Below are 19,535 nucleotides of genomic sequence, written 5' to 3' on the forward strand. Positions count from 1 at the left end.
ATAGGGGAAAGAAGAACTGTACCGTTCTTTAAAAACGACCTTGACTCCTATTCGCGCTCGATTTGACGAACAACGACAAATTCGCAACGTCGCAGGATTGCAAAGGAGAACGGGCTCCGCGGACGCGAGATATGCCGACGCCAAAGCATCGCGAGATTACTGTGTCTGTCATCGCGTGACGTGATAATTGCAAACGTGCGCATTTTGTCGACTGGCGGCGCACGTATGAAAAGGCCCCCGGCTCCACACTCTAAGAAAAAAAGGTGTGATCTTAGTCTTTTTGGGGGGTAAAACACTTGTCGCTGAGCTGACACCTTTTTGGGGGTAAGGTTACGCTGTTTCTTGGAGACTAAGTATTTATGCTCTCGCACATAGAGTAATGTTACGCTCTAATAGCCTAAACTTGCACTGACATAAGAAGAGTAACTTTAAACCAGTTAGGTATAACATTACGCCTTTCTAAAAGGGGTAAATGTTAGCCTGAGGAAAGCATAAACATATCCTAGCATGCAAGGTGCAAGTTTGCACCTTTAGCAGGTAAATTTATGCTATGTATAGAAGTGCAAAGTTACTTTGTCAAAGACTAAACTTATACCGTCATAAACAGAGCAAAGTTTGCACCCCTGTGGTGCAAGCTTATACCCTTACATGATGGATAAAGTTACCCTTCTAGTGGTACAAAGTAATGCCCTGCTGCAAGGGGTATCTATACACTACTCGGTGGTGTATTTATACTGTCCACACGAGAGCATTATTACCCTTCTGTAGCGTAAACCTGCCCACTGAATGCAGAACTAAAGTTGACCCATATGGTAGAAGCCCGAGTCTTTCTGGAAGTGCAGGCAGTGTCAAAATGTTGCGACGAATCTTTCATGTGAGATGGTCTGTGTCATTGTGTGTTCAGGTGCAGGTACTACTGCAGAATGTACACAAAGAATTCATAAACGAATTGGAGAAAGAAACATACCGTCATATTTATTTTGTCACATGCTACACCATATTACAGCAATGACCCTGGCAGTCTTCTTCATACAGGTGGAGGCAGTATGTACCATGTATTTGACCTGCACAGAGAAGAAAACATATAATGAATTTTGCAACCACAAAGCTCAGACGACGTGACAATGGGCTTAGTTAATTCAGGTCTAAAAGTGTAAACCACACAAAAGGCAGGGATAAATGGAAATGCATGAAAACAATGCCACAAGTGCAGGCTTCTGTTTATTATTGAGAACCAAAATCAGAAAAGATATGCAGGAAAAACAAAACATGTCCTAAATGGCAGCTACTTAATCACTCACATATGCTGACATTATCACAAGCACAGTGGCTTCTCAGGAAAAAATCCAGAATATTGTGCCCAGCTGCACGGTCAGGCTGTAGGCATCCCGGATGCCAGACTAAGAAGAGGGTCATATCAAGAAACAGAAAAACGTGCATGAAATGGAAGCTACTAAAAGGTGATAAAATGAAATGCCGTTTAACAAACCCTTCCCTCCATTCTCGTGTTTTTATTCCTCCGTATCTAGAGTGGTTAAGGTTTCATGCAGCCCTTGCTAACAATATGTCTCTGGTCTCTGATGCCATTATATGATTTGTTGCCCATGCAGTGAATTTTCTTCCTAAAAGGGAAGTGTAGGTGATTATCTGAGCATCAATCAGTGATACTTCCAACTGTAATTTTCCCTGCATATATTACCTGTGAATTCATTTCCAATTAGCAAACAGCAGGAAGCTTGTCCCTGTGATGGCATTTTTGGGTGCATTCCATTGTCACAGCCTTTCGATACAGTTTAAATACCTGGTGAAAGGCCTATGCACAAAGGCTATGCACTATAAATCTTAGTGTACCACTCCTGGAAAACAAAGAAAAGCTTTCGGCTAAATGTGAAATAATAGCAAGGGCAACTTACACATCTAAAGAATTGTCTCCATGCATGAGGTAACGTCATACCCAAAAAATTATTTGGACCACATTATAATACAGATACTTTTTATTCACGTTCATAGCCTGTTTCATACTACACCTCTACATTATGCCTGTGCGAAAAGCTTTGGTTATGGACTGGCCTTCACTGACAGACTACATTAACTACACAAGCAGCACAGAACAGTCTCCTTCTAAAGCACTATTTTTGCTTGAGGAAATTACATATCTCGTCTTCTTATTTAGACAGTGCTGCTTCTTCCAATGCTTGCAGCATATGCAGCAGCAGTAATTCTCATGAATTACATTTTGCTGGCACAATAGAATGTTACCTTTACACATCTTTTCAGATGCTTAGCATAATGAAATTGTAAACACTGACTGACAGCATTCAAGAATGGCTATTAAAACAGTTGCCTTCCATATCTGCTGTCACATGCAGTGCACGTGACCTTAATTAAATTTTAAGTTCACTCCGATGTGAAATGAAACTAATATGGATTCATGTGAGTTATTGGAAATTATTCACATCAGTGAACAGCACCTTCCTACTCAAAAAGAAAGTGTGAACAGTGCAAAGAAGATTAACAGCCTCACGTAGCTGCATATCACATTAAGCTTCACATGCATAAACGGTGCTAGTCATATTAGCTTGGTAACATGCCACCCTGCCAAGCATTACCATAACTGTGTCATTTTTTTCTGACGTCAGCAACATGGATTGTAGGCAGCGCCTCTCAAACTAATTCAGTATGAAATCTTTGCTGAAGTCCAGCCTACTTTTGCAGAAAAAAAACTGCATTTATACTTCATGTCATAAAAAGTGGTCACAATTAATCAAACCATTATTCAGAAATTCTTTCAGAACTAAGTCCTCGAAAACATTGAAAAGCTCTAAAATCTCTGTAATAGAATGGCTGCAGCTGTGCACCATAGCATACTATGTTCACGGATGGACATCAAGTGATGATGAACTTGCAACAATGTCCCAATTACATAAAAACATACATACCACACACATCTAGTCCCGGCCACTTGTACGGAATCCAGGCTGAACTTCGGTGCTAGGAGTGACAATGGTTGTGCACCTTTGCATCCCTCCTTCTCCCAGGTGCACTGCAATAGAGGCATCGTTTATAGCATTAGTGTAATGGTTAGTGATAACTTATATGTTCATTAAACCACGTAATGGTAGCACACATGCTCAAAAAACGACAGGAATAGTTTGAAAACGAGAAACAACTTTTGATTCCAAATTTTTATCCATTACAGCACTTGCCACATATTTATAACAGGCATAATTGACGCAGTGCACTGGCACAATAAGTCTAGACAAACTTCTACAGCACAATGGCCTATTACCAGTGAATTGTCACTAAGTGCCTAACATAATTAACACATTTTCTAACAGCCACTGCAGAAAAAAGAAAGAACTATACTGTTACTGCTTACGAGATTGACAGTATTCATTACAGAATTTTTTTTCGTTGACAGATTACCGCAGTGCAACCAAAATCCTTATTGTTCTAAACAGAAAAGCTTAGATACTAGTGTATTCTTCTATTCAACCTCTTAGAGCGACATCAAACCTAAAGTCTCACTCTTTCACAAGAGAATACAAGAGCACAAAAAGAGGTTGACATAGACTGTACGCTTTTGTGAGCTAATGTTTGGCCACCAACTAGCCCCGACCTTTTCACTAGTAAAAAGAACTAAACAAGTTCACTTTTCTCTATTAGTTCTCAGCCTGAGTGAAGAGCCAGTTACATATCAACTTAACACCATTAGCAAGCGCATCTTGCCATTCGAATGCAGTAAAACTGCTGGCATGATAAGTCACATTCTGGGTTAGCAAAAATATTGCAAGGTGTAAGCGAAAACGGCCGCATGCCAGGAAGCGCAGAGCACAAATGAGCTGCTAATTTCGTGCCTATGAATAAATAAATTTCACGTTTACTGTTTTATCGTTTGCTTGCTACTCCGTGGTAAAGAAAAAAAATTGACGCCGTCCATTCGCAAAAAAAAAAAAAAAGCGGCCTGGCAGAAGGAGTTGCTTTGCAGCGCTAAAATTATAAAGGGATTATGGTCCAATAAGAATCACATACAGTGCTGCAGTAGATGTGAGCACTGCGCGCAGTACGTGCCACAGAAGCGCGCACACTAATTTACTCGCCCCTTTCTGAACGGAGACTGCGGTTTGGACTTACCTTACTGAATGGTCGTGAGCAGGGACAAATACTTGGCGTTGAAGAGACGACCGGCAATGTTCTTTCGCACGGCAGACGAAGGATCAGAGCCTGCAGCGAAAGAAAGCATGAGAAAGACGCCGGCAGATTGCGCCGCTGCGATCGTGTGTTGTACACGATAGGCTCCCTCCGGCCGCACGCGACCGGCTCAAAACAAGAAATAGCAACAAGCAGCGGCTCGCGCACACAATCCATGATAAAAAATCTGTACTGAACACACCATAACTTGATCGCAGGAAACAACCCGTATGACCAAACGAAAATGTCACTTACTTGTACGGTTGAAATTGGGCGCAAAGAATCCGTACGATGAGGGCGCCGCGACAATCTGGCGTGCGCTGTTTCTTTCAGACGTTGACTCTTTCGCGAAGATGTCGCCCACTGCAGCGTCACATATCGATGAAGCTTGCACGATGAAGTAATCGCTGAACAGAACCTAAACGCACACAGGCCCGTACTGCAAGATGAAATGAGGAATGCGCGTCGCGACTTGCACGCACGGCACCCAGGCGCGGTAAACAGCGGCTTCGTCTTCGACTCTACGCGAGCGGCCAATCCAAATAGACAGGCACGTGATCTGAAGAGAGAGAAGGAAGAAACCAGGAGAAACTACAACCCATCGCCAGCCATCGCTTCCAAAGCTTGCTTCGCGCCATAGAGGAATTGCAGAGGAGGTTTTCCTTCCTCCATGCTTCGTGCCTTTCTTTCGTTCCGCCGGACCCCGCGCTTCCCCTCTTTTCCTTTTCTCCGCCGACTGAAAGAACGTCTGCGTTCCCAGTAGTGTCCCAAGGTCAAGCCGCCCGCGTGGGGGCGACAACCTTTGGTCCTTGCAATGTGCTGGTAGCTTATTATTTTTGCATGCGCCTCTCTGCCCTTGTGGCACGTATTTTTCCGCGCTTTCGGCGTGCGCACAACTCTTCCGTTATCGGAGACAACGAGCGCGGCGAGACTCGTCTTATCAGTCCTTGCAGTATCCCTTTGAAGCTTTTAATGCAGCCAGCTATTACGCAGTATGAATTACGCAGATGCTGCCGTAAATGTGTGGCGTATGCAACAGAATAGTTTTCAGAGCAGCTGCAGCTTAAAGTTACGAGCATCATTCGGAAGTTCTCGTCAGCTCTCATTTACTACCGCGTACAGAAGGCACTGCGAAATATATATCAATAAACTGCCCTTCCTGTACTTCTAAATCAGTCATAGAACCGGCTAAGAAAGCGATGTGAATGCTGCAGCATTATTGATTCAATGTCAGGCACAGTAACAGTTTTAAATACTGATATTGCCGCGTGATATTGCTGCGAGAAATTTCAACTTTCTTTTGTGCTTATGGGGCCGCACGTGTGAGGAGAATCCGAAGAAAAAAACCGCTCTGTTCAAAAATAGTTTAACTCAATCGAAATAGACACAGCTGTAGAAATATTGATTTAATAAAGCCGCATCGAGTGATCAGAAGCGTCAGGCAAACAAAGGGGATTCACAACATTTGAACATTTGAGGAAGATGGCGCAGAAGAGGGCTTCAAACGACAGTCGACAACTGCTGATGCAGCAGTTCTCACCTCTCATCGTTCCAGTGTTCGCGAAGTTCTCAAAATATTTTCAAAATGGGTCAACAGAGCAGAAATGGAGCACTGCCAGCGCTATGCCAGCAAGCATCCGTTAAGACGCTTCAACCGACTGGTTATTCGGGCGATTCCGTCTATTATACGCGCTTTCATTTTATTCAATATAGGCAGTTGCCACCGCTGAATTTATGCTTTTGTTAAAGATTGGTTCGTCAGTGCGATACAATGTGTCCTTTAGCTCAGTTTTATCTGTGCATACAAGACAAAAGTCTCAGTCATCCGAAGCAACTTACGATGATGAAGGAAAACCTGCCGGTTTATACGCCGTAGTTTCATTTATTTTCGAGCTTGGGTCTTCGGGCTGCGTCTATCTAGTGCAATGTACTGTTTAGTGCTTCTCATTAGCCTCTAAAAGAAAGAGTTATTTCCTGACGCATGAACCATTCCATAAGAATTCACAATGCACTGCCGCAATATAAGCGCCTTGATTACTGTTTCCTCTGGCACCCGGTTTGTTGCGGAATTCGATGCTTCCATAGCGCTACAGTTCGAAAAAAAAAAAAAAAATTGGAGGCAGTCAACTTCATTTCTGAATATCAATACTATACTTGAGTGCATTAAAGCTGCGCGGAACAACCTAAAAGCTAAAAGTTACGTACACGTACACTGAGTTTAAGCTAATTTCTGCTCTTGTAGGCGTGCAGCACAATTTCATATGCAAGAGAAGTTCGAATAGACTTAAATCGTGTTGGTCACCTCGCTCCCTGTTTATCAATTTAAAATAAGCTGAAATTGAATTGCTTCTATGTGAAACACTTGTACGCGCCAAAACATGATCAGGAAATGCAGCTATCTCGAAAACTGATTACTATGGGCTTCGCTATCTTGTGCCGAGAGAAAGGATCCGTACACTTGTTGGAAAGGAAACGTAGAAATGTCTTTTACGCTGCGTTGAGGAGTTTCCGAGCAGATGTACAAATGCTGGTGATCTCACTGTAGACCAGCAAAAGTGCGACTCTGAGGCCTGGCTCGTGTCTTGGTAAAAGTGCTCTAAACAAAAATGTACCTATATATATGGAATGGTCAGGCCACGTTCACAACTCAGTTCAGATGCAGAATTATTCCTTCCCTAGTTTCTTGCATTTTTGTTTTTCAGCGTTGTCAGTATTAGTGGTGAAGATCACGCGTTTATCAGCGAGTAGGGCTCTTTTTTGTTGTTGAAATGGAGCAGAAATATGAGAGTGCAATTTATTCGGGATTTGCGTTACATTGCATCTTCAGCTAACATAAAATTACAGCGTCAACAATCTCGCTCGTTCGTCTGATTTTGATTTATTAACTTGTATGCATGTTAACCTGAACCCTTTCTGTTATTCGTCTGTTATTTGCTTAGGAACATGTGCCACAACGAGGGGTTATTCGAAAAGCAGTGCACGTTATTCGAAATTGTACGGAGGGAATTAACCGCCCTGGTACTTATCGTACGCTATTAGAAAATGAAGAACAGCGCTGACTAATAGAGCTTACGCTGGCTGTGAAGCAAAACTGTTCCTTTTAAAGCTTTTATTACCTCTTTAAAAAAAGCTTAACCACAAGCCGATATTATAAGCGCAATAATTTTCATGCCTCTGGTGTGTTGAAGCGCTAAACTGTTGATTTCGTTCAGAGCTGCGATTGGTCAGAGGAGTAACACAGCACCGATCATGCCGTCTGTCTTTGCTGACTTACTTCTTTTTTAAAATGATATCCAATCATGAGTATGAAAGCACATGCACCGAATATTAGTGATTATTTTGGTCGTTAGCAACCAAGAGCATGTTTGCATGCGTGATGGTTGTCGTGGCCGATCGCGGCCAATGCACCTTTTTTCAGTAACGTTCTGTGCATCCGCCAAGCCGCTTCGTCCGCCATTATTTCCGACCATGTCAGGCGGAGATGGGCAGAAGATCGCTGTACGTGTTCTTCGAAGAAATAGCTTCTGGTCCCTTGAAGAAGCGAGGAGGCGCGGTTAGTGTCGCCAGCGCGGGTGAAAGGATCAATGCAGTGGGGGAGCGTGAGCCAGCGTAGCTTTTAACTATTGTCCTCAAAATAACCCCGCCACCCCGCTTTCGGGAGAGGGCCATCTTCGAGAGGGAGGGGAGGCGGTGAGGGCTGCATACTTTGCTGTACAGCGTCTTCGCGCAGAGGGAACACAGCTGGTTTGAAGAGTAAAAAAGGGGGTAAGTTTTCTGAAAGAGACTAACGGCCTCCACCACCTCCACACGGGTGTAACGATGCACTCTGCAAAGTGCATCTTTAGTCCATGCGCCTTCAGATAGCATAAGTCGTGAAGATGCACCCTTCTTACACCCTTTTTTCTTAGAGTGCACTGCCGTTCAAAGATGAACAGGACACCAGCTGACGTGCACCCAGCGAGTAATGAAACCGGTTGCGAGCGGCGGCCGCGCGGCGTATCACTTCGAGACGACGCGCACCGCCGTGCCCACAAGATGTCGAAAGAAACTCGGTATACGAATGGACGGCAACTTGGTTGATGGGGGCGCGCGAGCTCTCTGATGACCGCCGCGAACCATTAAGGCGCGCGCAGATGTGGCCGTCGCAGCTACTGCCGTCTCACCAGAGAGAGCACGCGAAGCTCAACTTCGCTTGAAAACAAGTCGCTATTAACCGCGTCGTGGTTAAGAGAAACGCAAGCGCGTCGTGACTCGGGGAAATCAAAAGGGCCGACAGTGACTGCATGTCATGCACCCCACCTCCAACTTCCGCAGACACCGGCTAACTATCGAAACGAAAGGTTTCGTTTTATAAGATTAACGGCCCAAAGTGACTCGGGCTATGAGGGGCGCCGTAGTGGAGGGCTCCGGATAATTTCCACCCCCTGGGGTACTTCAACGTGCACCGACATCGCACAGCACGCGGGCCTCTAGCACTCCGCCTCTATCGAAATGCGACCACCGCGGCCGGTATCAAGCCCACGTCTTACATGTCAGCAATCGAATAGGAGATTCGCATTACGAAAGCGCTATGCCGGTCTTTTTCTTTTTATCTCGAAAAGGACGCCCGGCCGGCGAACTGAAAGGTCAGAGTCCGCCACTGGTTTCGATCTCTCGTCCGTTCGACGGAACAGAAACGAACAGCGCGCATGGAGTCTGCGGAGCGCGGGTGATTGCGGCGATACCGTCGCATTAGGTCCAGCCTTGTTCGCCAACTTTTACGAGCATGCATATATAGTTAAGAGAGCGGCCTTACCCCTCTCGACGGGGGCGGTAGCACAGGTAGCTCTCATGGCAGCGCCGCAACGCGCGGAAATCGCAATTTGTATTCACGACGACGAGCCAAGCGAGTTTAGCTACACGTTGCACAATTACTCCGATGCACGCACACACAAACGCACGCAAGCGAATGCGAGGAAGCCTCGTTGCATATTCCAACTTCGCGACTTTCTCGAAGGCGCGTTCACACTTGCGCCACTTTTCATGCAACTATAAGTTCGCGGCCTTACTCGGCGCGTGTCATATCCGTGCGTAAATTATCTACGGGGAGCGGGAAGCGACGTCGCTACACATAAATTCTCTGCGCGAAAAGAAAAAAAGCGAAGGTTATACATCCGTGAACCCGGTGGCTCCCAGCCAGTTGGAAGCTGTCGTGAACGTGGGACATGCCGACTGCGTACGAAAGTAGCCAGCCAGCTTTGGCTACTAACGAGCGGACTCGTTAGGCAGCAAAGGCAGAGGGAAGTCGGAACGCGATGCACCCATTACGGTCATCGCGGGAGATAGACTGTTTCACCGCGGAGCGGCGCTCACGACACGTCGATGAGCGAACTCGGAGCCAGAGACAGTTATCGCGGAGGCTGTAGTGAGGTGCTCTTCGCTGTCCCATCCGAACGGGTTTCTTGATTCGATAGTGTGTTTCACACATACGCATGCGCGCTTTGCTAGACACGGCCATGTGTAGTACCCGCCAAAGGCGTGACATCGTGAAAAGGAAATAGTTACGAATTATAATGCAAAATAGTCAGGGTCGGCGGGAACCAAAACGCTACAGCTGCGATCTGCGGCCCAGGTGAGCCAGTCGCCCACCTCCTAAGAGTGGTATAAAAAAAAAGAATAAGGCAGAATGCAAGACAATACATCAGAGACCGCAGCTCAGATGAGGGTCGTTCCGTGGCCACAAGCTTGAAAAAGCGGCCGTAGTCGATTCTAGTTGGCGCAGTTGATAAGAATAACTTGACAGGCTGTTTCGAAGCTGTAGTATTTCTCTGAAGACCACTAGCTTCACTGGGAGATTACGCCACACCTCCTCACGCACCCTTCCCGATCTTTCCCAAAGACAGCTCGTGGGCAAATTCTTGTGAATTCAGCAACAGTTCACAATTTGCGTCACAAATACTCAAAGCGGCCGCAACTGCAATTATTTATAATCGATCTTGGCGGCCTGGCGGCGCCATTACACGACCCTTGAAGGAAAATCCCCCGGCGCTGGACACGCGCCCGTACCGCCAACTGGGAATAGTCTAGAAGAAGACTGCCTGAAGGGCAGTCATTCCGGACGGACAAAGCAGATAGGCTGGCATTGAGAAAAAATAAGCAAAGCGATAAAAAGAACTCTGTCCCGTATTTTCCACCAACAACGAAACTTATGCACACCGGTAGACTCGTAGTAGTACCGCAGGGCTAAAAAGGCGCGCCTATTGCATCGAAGCTGCGTATGGACTATGAGAGGCGCCATAGAAAAGGGCACCGGATAAATCTTGATCGCCTGCTGTTCTTTAAAATGCACTAACATCGCGCACCACACGGGCGCACTGCACCGCGTCGCGGCCGGGATTCGACCCCTCAACTTCGGGTTAAGCAGCTGAACAACAGCACCACAAATTGTCAACTGCAGCTGCTAGAGATAAAGAAGAAAGCGAAATGCAAAGTCCAGTTATTAAAAACTGTGCATTTCATCCACAAATTACACAACCGCGCCTTTCCTCTATACCCTTCGCAGCTTCCCCAGGCCCCCGAGCCCGGTGTACTCGGTATGTCCCCAACGCAATTCCGACAACACGGTGCCGCCGGTGCGAACGGGTCCCTACAGCGGCCCGCAGCAGTGCAGCGATCGGGGCGCGCCCCCGCGGCCAAAACCTTAGCGCGCCGGGCCACGTGGCGCCGGCGTCCCGGCGGCAGAAACGCGCCCCCTCCCTCCGCGGGCTGTTGCCACGGGTAGCGGCCGCTTGGCGGCGCGCGCAGCGCCGCCGACGACGCAACGCCCGCCCGCACGCACGCACGCACAGACACGCCGGGAGGCCGGTGACGCAACTCGTCCCCCTCGCCCGCGGTGCCGGTGGAAGGGGGAAAGAGAGCCAATGCTCTCCCGTCGTTTCAAGGCCTCCCGAAAAAGGCCACGCCGGAGACGCGCATGCGCCGCACCAGACAAGCGCGCTGCTCGCGCGCCAGCGAGAAAAGCAGCACAAATAAAAGGCGAATATGGAAGGGGGACGCTGCCGCCGGAGCAGCGCGAGGGCCGCCGCCAAGGCGGTCGCGCACCACCGCGCTCGCCGCCTTTCCCTTTGAAAAGGCTTAATTCCCAAGGGGGTCGCCGGGCCAAGAAGAAGCGATGCGCACCGCCGGCCGCTCGAAAAAACACGCGGCGAGGGAGCGCGCGAGTTCCCAAGCTCGCAGAGAGCGACAGTTGTCGTTGCGGCGCTGAAGGTTTGTGGGGAACTAGCCTTCGAGATTTTCTTTTCCTTTTTTTTTTTTTTAAAGCTAAGGAAGGGTCCCATTCTGCAGAAAATTCGGCGGCGTCCGTTGTGGCTGTGGCCGAGAAATCCGGATTTGGCAGAAAAGGTGGCTACATCCCACATGAACCGGCGGATTTGAAAAGCGATTAAAACATTAGAAAACTAGAGATTCGAAAGTCGCGACGTAAGAGTCGCGAGTTTCGATCCTAAAGATCGAAAGGTGTTGGAAGGTAAGAAGACCCCCAGTCCTTACCTTTAAGGACCATTTCAGTTTCAGGGAAGCTGTAAGGGCTCCACTGTACGAGCTAGAAGCAAACCATGCAGCCTGGTTACTTTTGACAAAGACTGTACATGCGTCGTGTGGCCTTTCACATAATATGGAAACAGTGGCCGTGTCTGCGTGAGCAAGAGGAGTCGCTGCCGGGTCCCAAATGGCGTTATCGCGTCATATGGCGGGTATTGCGGTTCACCGAAACACAAGCCACGAATCAGGCCCGTCACATGCCGGCTGCTTCGATCGATAGTTTGTAACAACACTCTGAGCATGTTTTCCCAGCTCTCCGATTGATACTCATTTCAACGTGGCCTCAGACGCGCTTCTTCGGGCGTTGGGACAGCAACTCTGCGAAGAGGATGAAGATAACTGGACCATTCGCTGTTTTGTTGTTGTTTTTCGCAGCAGCGGTATCATAGCGAAATGGCACGACCAATACTATTCAGGCAGTGACCTACTCGGTCTTCTACTATCCTACGTTTAACGTGTTTAGGAGGTGGCTTGGCGGTGGCAGACTTCCCAACGTCAAACATGGCGGTGCGCGAAATAAAATTTTTCTGCGGGTGTAGACACGGCTCAAAAGCTGCACTTCGAATTCTGGGTTAAGACATCGCTTTTCCACATTATATTTATTTATTTATTTCCTCTCAGGGCCAAGGCATTACAAGAAAGGATGGATAAAACTTTACACTCACTTTCCGACTTCTTAGCTCCAACCCCACTTCTTAAAACTCCAAAGGCAAACATAAACAGGGAGCGTTCTCTCAACTAGCGCCCTTTTCTGCACCAGAACGAAAAACACGAGAAAGCAACGGGAAGAACAAATATGATACGATTAATTGGAAAGTTGCCGCTACTTAACGACGAGAAATAAAACAAGCTTTACTATTTTCGGTACCTTCTTATCACAGCAGCCATGCGAGGCCACTCGCCTCGGAAGGGTCCGGGCTGCTGGCTGAAGCTAGCCTCGAAAAACTACCTTACAAAATCAAGACTGACAGTGGCAGAACACGGTGCAACCATGGGTCGAGTTGATGGGAACGATGCCATGTGTACAGCCTGTAAACGTGTACAGCCTGTATTCACGCGAAGCGAACAGAAACGCAATGCCTTCTTGCAGCACACAGCAACTGCACACCAGAGCCGATAACTCTACGTACACTGTCATCCCGGTCGCCCATGGGAACAGACCGGAGCATGAACTGAACGTAAGCGGCGGACAGGTCCACAAAACGGGACAGGTCCAATAACAGGCGAGCTCAAAGCGCCACAGAACGCGCAGAGGAGTCTACTCTGAGCACACGCCATCGCGCCGAGGCCCTACAGGGTAACGAATCCGTGCCGGTTTCCCAATGTGCGATACCTCTCGAATCAAATATGAACTACAAGAAGAATCTGAATAAAACTCTTGAGAATACCCTTGAACAGCCTACTGGTCCCGTGACTGCCAGAGCTGTTTATTCTAAACAGTCTAGAGACTCCCCAGAAACTCGATGCTTCAGAGCGGCAAGATTACGGGCGCCAAACGTGGGGAGGATCTGGAGATTTTCACGCCGCCTGGATATGCGAGAAAGAACCGCTTCCGACCCGCTTCAAGTACGCGAAGCGCTGCTCAAAAGGTGACGCCGCACACCATAGGGAGCTAGCTGCCGAAAGTGAAAAGATATGTAGAAACCACGATTGTGCGAAAAGTGTGGGCGTAACGTGGTTTGGAACTTGGCAAAACAGCGCTCCCTCAACACTGCTCGCTGAGAATTTTGGTGCACCTGCAGCAACCACGGAACGAGCGGCAGCACGAACGTTTTAGACGCGTTCGCAACAGTCCACCGATCGTGTGTTTTGACTACCGTATGTGAAAAATACAAAGGCCTACATGTGAACTGCGGAGGGCGGATTCAGGTCCGGGCATCTACGACGCCGGTGCGGCAAAAACAGCACACGTTCCAGCGCCACCTGAGCAATGCGGGAGAAACAGGGGAACTGCACTGGAAAAACTGACGCAGACGCACCTTCCACGAGCGATCGTCGCTGGCAGAGAGCACTGCCAAACGGGCTTGAACTTTTCTCTGTTCGCACCGCAAACGGGCAGCCGTCATCGGCTCTCGGAGGAGCGCAAACAAAGCCTCCCAGAAAAGGCTGCCCGAGACGACAGCCCCCATCCCAGCTGAAGATAGTAGCAGCTCGACGTCGGCGGCGCTTTGCATGATGCCAGGAGAGCGCGCGTGCGTTTCGTCCGCAGCGACTGGCGCAGTGCCGCCTCCCCTCTTCTACTATGCCGCCTCCCAGTGTACAACCGAGACTGCGAAGAGAACGTGGGGATCAAGTTGCGAGGCAGAGGAAGGGGCGGATGATTCTCTCAAGCATGGGGCGAAAGAAGCTTCGTGAGTGCACAGCGTTATTATCTTTTCCAAGAGAAGATCAAAAAGGTCAACTCATTCGAGCCACTCACAGCACACTCCGATCGCAACGGCAATCAGAGAACTGCGGACATAAAATTTTTAAGGTGAAAGCCTTTAATGGCTCATACTGCCGTCCGTTAACAGAGGGTGTCACACCTTTGGCAGCGTTTAGCTCGTGTCAACTCGGGAACTAAAAGAGATATGAGAAGACGAATGGTTGCTTCAGATAGACGTGGAAAAAAATGAACCTAGGAGCCACGTTTGGTGACTGTAGAGTGGTTAATTAATTAGTCAGGAAATGTCAAAATTGCGTCGAAATAGTGCGGACGTCGATATAACCACGGGAACGGTGCGACGTGACATCCATCGGAAGTCGTCAGGGCACAGTGAAAATTGCCACAGAATGGTCGGGAAAACGTCGGATTTATGTCAAGTTAGATGGAGAATGTGTAATTAAGCGTAATTAACACTTAAGATCCCCGAAAGATGTATAATTTGGGTATCGATATAGCCACAGGAACGACGTGACGTCACATCCACCGGAAGTCGTCACGGCATAGAATCCTCGGCTTTCGCCTCTCAACACTTTAGTCGCCAAAGTGTCCTCGCAATTTTACTCGAGTTCTTTCTTTGGGGCGGTACGTAAGAAATTGTTATACATCGCGAGAAATTCGCCTGCGCCCGGTAAATAATTTGTAGATACATTTTTAAAATGATTTTTGCAGTTTAACAACCAAACAGTCGATATAACATCAAATTTTAGTTCAAGTCACGTGAGGCATCAAAAAAACTTTGTTGAAGTTGAATCGCGCTGGGGTTGAAGGTCACAAAAAAGCCCTCGTTTGCACCACTCACGTACACCACTCCCAAGTGCCGTCCCTACTTCACGCTCTGGCCGGCCCAGCTAAAAGGGACTCGCAAAATTTTGCTCAAGCAGTCGCCACACCATTCAGCTACAAGACGCGCAGCACGAACTATAACACACCAAAACCGCGAACTCTCAAAAAAACGATACAAGTACGCGCTTTTTTTTTTCGTTTTGTTTGTCAGTTTTTACAAACAGTTCCTTCAGAAACACTGAGGCTGCTACCTCAAAGCAGACCGCGCGCTACGGGCGCGCATATGCGCAAAGAAGTGGCCCGTGTACTCTTCTGGCCTGTGTTTGTTATCTCAGCGAAGAGCGGCTAACAAGGCGGCGGGCAGGCCGCGAGCCGCCTCCGCCCACCGCCGGCGGCGCCCGAGTCGCGCCACGGATGCGTGCACTGCACACACGACACATAAGCGCGCGAGGCTACAGCGTAGGGAGAGCCCTCCATACGCCGCATGGCTCAAACCGTTCCACCCAGGAAAGACAGAACAGGGGAAAAAAAAAACGAGCAAGCAAGGGAACAGAAAGAGTGTTGGGGAAGGTGACACAGAGGATGAGAGGACGAGCGCCATTGCCCAGAGGTCAGCGCGACGGCGGGGGCTAATGTCCATAAACGTAATCGCGCGGCGCCCTGGAAACAGAGCAGTGGAACATCCGCGAACCGCGGGCGGAGGGAGGGCGTCCACTTCTGTCCCTCTCCCCCGCCAGTATCAGGTCCGCACAGCGGGCGGGGTGGGGTGGGGGGGGGGGGGGGGGGGGGGGGGGGGGCTTATCGCTTCTCCTCGCGCAGCGGCCGGTGCTTCAAATGTATATTGCATAAGAGGACGCCCCGGAAAGAAAGAAGCCATCTGGAGAGCGCCGCCGCCGACCCGCTAAAACGCGCTGCGCGCATCTCCCCCATAAACGCCGCTGAACGTACAGCCGTCAGACGGACACTGGAGAACACGGAGGAGGGGAGAGAGACACCTCACCTCCTCTCCCTATTCCTCGCCTGCTCGCAGAGAGGGTGCGGAGGAACGCGAAAAAGGACGCTCATTCAACGGCAGCGCGGGCGGGCCCCAGATGAAATGAGCGGGTTCGCCCGTGGTTACCCGTGAGAGCCAACGACGCTCCGAGGAGCCTCGAAAAAAAAAAAAATGCAGTGCCACATGGGACACGACGGACGAGGCCATGCAAAAAGATGGCACACGGGATCGGAGAGGCGAAGAGAAATGACACCACGAAGCAAGAAATATCCCAGCAGACAAGCTACCTGTTATATAGTGTACAGCATCAAGAGCGACTAATTATTTTCCACACGGATCTGCGCTTTTCTCGTCGGCTAGCTCAGCTGCAATGCGCTGCTAGCGCACATGAACGTCAGAACATGCGAAGAAGTTAGAATACGTGGTATATGAGGACATCCGAGGAGCACTGAGTATTGTTGAAAGATAGCTTTCTCACTCGCAGATCTGGGAAAGTATCCCGTTCAATACTTATAATGCGGTCGGTCGACTTTACGTTTGGTTTTGGTTTATGGGGGTTTAGCGTCCCAAAGCGACTCAAGCTATGAGTATAGCCGTAGTGAATGGCCCCGGAAATTCGACCACCTGGGGTTCTTTACCGTGCACTGACATCGCACAGTACACGGGCCTCTAGAATTTTATCTCCATCGAAATTCGACCACCAGAGACCGGACCGAACCCGCGTCTTTCGGTTCAGCAGCCGACTGCCTAACGTTACTGAGCCACCGCGGTGGCTGTCGACTTTATGTAACATACAGCTAACATAGAGAGGAGAATACTTCAAAAGCGTCAACGTCAGGCCCGTTTAATTACCTCAGCTGCCTTTATGTAAACCGCCAGCGCAAGGGGAAATTCCACGAGCGCGTCAGTCGTCAGTCACCGAATGCGGCCCTGCTTCTGTCCCGAAACTCTAGGAGTAGGAACGACTACAACCGGCCGGTCCACGTCCGACGCAAAGCACGAGAACCGTTAGCGAACGCCACCAAAGAAGGAACCCGACGTCCAAAGAAAGCAGCGCGTTTTCTTCTTTTTCCCCTTCGGATCGGCCTACGAAGTGGGACACGGAGGCAGGCAGCGCCGGTCGGAGCAGCTTTCCCCGTCGGCGCAGCCCAGAGCAGCAGCGGGGCAGCGGAGGCGCGTTTCGCTTTCGCGACTCCGACGAGGGCCGAGCAGCAGCGGGGCGACCTTGGCCGCCCGGTTCCTGCGGCACCCGCCGCTTTCTCCGCGACCCCTCCTCCACCGACAGCCAGCCACTTTTTTTTTTCCACGGCGCTCAAATTCCGCGTGCCAGCCGAGCCACGCGGTGAAACCAAAACAAGAAAAGAAAATACGAAACAAAGACTGCAACCCCAACCTCCCGAACTGCGCCTCCCGCTAACAGAGAGCTGGGCGTTCTTTCCCGTCTCGTTCATACGTTCATGCTTCCTGCAGCTTACACACCCCTTGCCCTAATGGACAACTTCCGCACACGCCAGGAAAGAGTTACCCTCTCACGCGCGCACTTCCGGCTCTTCCGCAGCGTGGCCCGTCCGTGCATGACCAGCGCGCCGACGGCCTCGGCGACACCGGCGCGGCATCAAACCGTGAGGGCTACCTCATTCCATCGTGCTCGTCGTCACCTCAGCGTTGGGCAAGGCTCGCACAGCCCCCCTCCCTCCGGGCGATGATGCGTTGCAAATCGTCGGCCTTAAAAAACGCCGCCCTTTTGACGGCTGATGCACCGGCGTTGTGTGGGCTGCACACACACGCACACAAAGCGCAACGAGTGACGTCAGCGCGGTCACGCTTCCGCGAGCCTGGAAGAGGGGTCGTGTAAGCGTGAGTCCCGTGTTGCGACACCGCGGACGGCACGGACACCCGCGCGCGCACCTGTGCCGGCTGCACGCGGTCCGACAGCGGAAGGGGGGGGGGGGGGGGGGGGGGGGGGGGGGGGGGGGGGGGTCCGGAGCTGAGGGAGAAAGCCCATCCCGAATGCCGCGGACCCATCACGCCCGAGCCGGTTGAGCAATTTGGGAGAAAAATTGCGCACGGTGGCCTTGAAGGTGAAAAGCTGTCGGCGCGAAAAGAACCCGCGCCGAACACGCTTGTAGAGGGCAACACGAAGCTTCAGCTCCCACACGGGGCATCGGAGGCAAATGCCGAGTAGTAAAGTGCTCTATAACGGGCAGCTCCGGACGTTCGAAACGACGACCCTTTAAGAATCACAATGGCGCCACCGTGAATTACGTAATAATAGTACAGCACCGGATTATGCGTCAAAAGACGCCCAGTAGCGCTGCGCACGAGACAACGTGAAGTGGCTAAAAGGCGGGGGAGGGGGGCGGCTTTCGGGCTAATGGGACATACTTTCGCACTAAAAACAAAAAAAATGCTCACGAAGAGGCAGCGGGTCGAGGCAGGTACTCGTCGAGGGAATGCATCGTTGTAACGTTTCGACAACTTTCATTTACACTCTATCTCGAAAGCTGGTGGTGACCGTCGGGGTTTCAGGTGCACGAAGATTAGGGGGCACCCCCCCTCACCTTTTCGGATACAGTGCAGGGCGACTGACACAACTCCCCTCGCGCTAACCCCTTCCTATACTTTCTCCCTGTCGCCTCACCTCCTTCATTTCATTTCTCCAGTCTGCCTGCTATCCCTTTATTTTCGCTGCCCCAGCTCAGGTGCTTCCTGTAGTGATAACAGATGCCTGAGCTAGCGAAAATCTTTTCCTTCCTTTCATTATTATATTGAAATAAACCACTACTACTACTACTCTGCACGAGAGTTCTTGATTGGAAAACACCTCCCCGTAAGTCAGCTTTCCTGCAATATTGCAAGTTGTCCAATTCCAAAGCGGGATATAAAAAGATGAACATGCAGAAGGAGCCAGTAAATTTAAATGTGGTTCTTTCCCTTACTCCGAAGGGGCTCAGACCCTTCAAAAGTGGGTGGATTCGTCGGTGATGAAGCGCGAGGCGCACATGCGTACGATGAAACGAAGAAATATATTTACAAAAATACACAAAGGCAAACTATAAGTTATTAAACAGTTAAAGCATGGGCCCTTTAAGTACGTGCTACGAACGGAGCCTCTACCTAGACTGTCGTTCGATGCTTCTGCATTCCATTTTTAAAGGTTCCGTTAGTGAAGAACTTGGGGCGATCATTCCCGGTCACCCGTCCCAGGCTTCCATAAACCAATGATATTCTCAAACAGCCCCTGAGGGTTGGGCGAAACCTCGAACCCAGAGCCCTCGTGATAAAAACGAACAAACAAAATATTCGAAACCCCTTTCTACAAATGGATTTCTACCTCTCTACTTTGCAGCCGGCTGCCCTTCGAATTCCCCTTACCCGTGCACCTGGGTATCTACCTTTCCACTTTGAAGCGGGCTGCCCTGCCTCTGACATGCAGCCCACCATTCTTCACCGCCCATTTCAGCGAGTCTTCCACGGTTGTCAGCGTGTTTGCAGACCTGGGTCTTACAGGCACGTTGGCTAAATTAGCTACTTCGTCGCCGACGGCCGCGATGGGGGAGTGCG

At 49.7% G+C, this 19,535-nt stretch overlaps 1 protein-coding gene and 1 long non-coding RNA gene across 2 annotated transcripts in view; both read right to left on the minus strand.

The window, feature by feature from the left end:
- Positions 1 to 19,535, minus strand: part of LOC149342008 (ecdysone receptor-like) — a 148,897-nt gene that overhangs the window by 90,012 nt on the left and 39,350 nt on the right. The window lies entirely within an intron of this gene.
- On the minus strand, positions 950 to 4,819 carry LOC149342010 (uncharacterized). The gene is made up of 4 exons (XR_016282659.1): positions 4,447 to 4,819; positions 4,135 to 4,224; positions 2,940 to 3,043; positions 950 to 1,064 (listed from the first exon to the last, which is right to left on the minus strand). It is a non-coding gene; the product is annotated as an uncharacterized LOC149342010 (long non-coding RNA).

This window comes from Amblyomma mixtum, chromosome 5 (genome assembly GCF_055824585.1).
Source record: "Amblyomma mixtum isolate Tamu chromosome 5, ASM5582458v1, whole genome shotgun sequence".
NCBI lineage: Eukaryota > Metazoa > Arthropoda > Arachnida > Ixodida > Ixodidae > Amblyomma > Amblyomma mixtum.